Source organism: Myotis davidii, unplaced genomic scaffold (genome assembly GCF_000327345.1).
Source record: "Myotis davidii unplaced genomic scaffold, ASM32734v1 scaffold6802, whole genome shotgun sequence".
NCBI lineage: Eukaryota > Metazoa > Chordata > Mammalia > Chiroptera > Vespertilionidae > Myotis > Myotis davidii.
In genome coordinates, this window is record NW_006293480.1 from 18,183 (window position 1) to 19,794 (window position 1,612).

The 1,612-nt window shown below is 58.2% G+C and overlaps 1 protein-coding gene across 1 annotated transcript in view; it reads left to right on the plus strand.

The window, feature by feature from the left end:
- LOC102762368 (patr class I histocompatibility antigen, B-1 alpha chain-like) overlaps nucleotides 1-1,612 on the plus strand; it is a gene marked incomplete at its 5' end in the record, with an annotated part of 19,374 nt that overhangs the window by 16,139 nt on the left and 1,623 nt on the right. The gene's annotated exons all lie outside the window — the stretch shown is intronic.

A 1,612-nucleotide genomic window follows, 5' to 3' on the forward strand; every position in this document is an offset into this window, starting at 1 on the left:
TATTCCTAAAAGGAAGAGCACAAATATGAATAGTCTGCTCTAAGCAAATTCCAATCTCTATGGGTACTGAAAGACAGGGCAGGTCTAGGATCCAACAGAGAATTTACATCATCTTATGAGGAAACTACAGTTCCTAGCACTCTTCCTCAAGCCAACCTGAACCCTCCATTTCAGAATAAGCATCTATAATCATAAAAGGGTAATATGCTAATTAGACCAGACGTCTTCTGGACATCCTTCTGATCAGGCAGGCAGGCAGACTGGTTAGGGGTGATCAGGCTGTCAGGAAGAGGGGTTAGGGGTGATCAAGCAGGCAGGAGAGTCGTTAGGAGCCAGCAGTCCTAGATTGTGAGAGGGCTGTCCGACTGCCAACTTAGGCCTGAGTCTAACCCAAGGCATCCAAGATTGTGAGAGGGTGCAGGTGAGCTGATGGACCGCCCTCCTCGTGCACAGATTTTGTGCACTGGGCCTCTAGTTCACTCATAAAAGCTTCGAAAGCTTTGATGGGATGACTGGCGTATTCTGGGTGAGGTAGAGCTCAGAGCACCAGCCTGATGCTCCTTCAGGGAGACAGTGGGCAGAGAGCGCCCCCTGCAGGAGGAGGGGCGGGGCCCAGGCCCAGGCCCAAGCCTGGCTCTCAGGTCTCCGCCCCAGGGAGGAGTCTGGAGCAGAGCTGCTCAGTGTTGGGGACTCCCCTTCTCCCTGGGGTTTCCCTTCTCCATCTCAAATTCCCTTTTGAGTCCCCCTTCCCGGATACACATGACGATGCCTCACTGCTCATTCCCATTGGGCGTCTGCTTCCAGGTTGTAATATCTCCAGGGACCCACTGTGACTCAGATGGTCCAGGGACACCAAGGATGGGAGTCTTGAGGCCCCCCACCCTCCTCCTGCTGCTCTTGGGGGCGCTGGTCCTGACCCCCAGCTGGGCCGGTGAGTGCGGGGTCGGAGGGGGCAGCTGTGCAAGGAGGAGCGAGGGGACCTAGAGGGGGCACGGGCCCACGAAGGAGCGTGTCCAGCCCTGACCCTGCCCTCCGTCTGCCCCGCAGACCCCCACTCCCTGAGGTATTTTCACACCAGCGTGTCCCGGCCCAGCCGCGTGGAACCCCACTTCCTGTCTGTCATATACTCACAGATTTTGCGGTTTGACAGCGATGCTGTGAGTTCAAAGGCGGAGCCCCGGGCTCCATGGATGCAGCAGCCATGGGTGGAGCAGGAGAGGCCGGGGTATTGGGACATAGAAACTGGAAAGTTCAAGGTCCACGCACAGACTTTCGGAGTGTATCTGAAGACCCTGCATGGCTAATACAGCCAGAGCTAGGACGGTGAGCCGCGCACTGGGCTGTTCACGACCCCCCTCCCACGGACGGGCTGTCACGACCCCCCTCCCACAGACGGGCTGGGGTCGGCCCAGGGTCCCGGTCAGAGTGCCACTCGGGAGGAGCCCACGGGGACTGTGACCCGATTTTACTGTCAGTTTAGATTCAGTCCCCGCGGGGGGGCGAGCCAGGCGGGGCTGACCTCGGGGCGGGGTCAGGGTCTCACACCCTCCAGTGGACATATGGCTGCTACATGGGACCCCACGGGTGTTTCCTTCCCTGGTATGATGCTTAT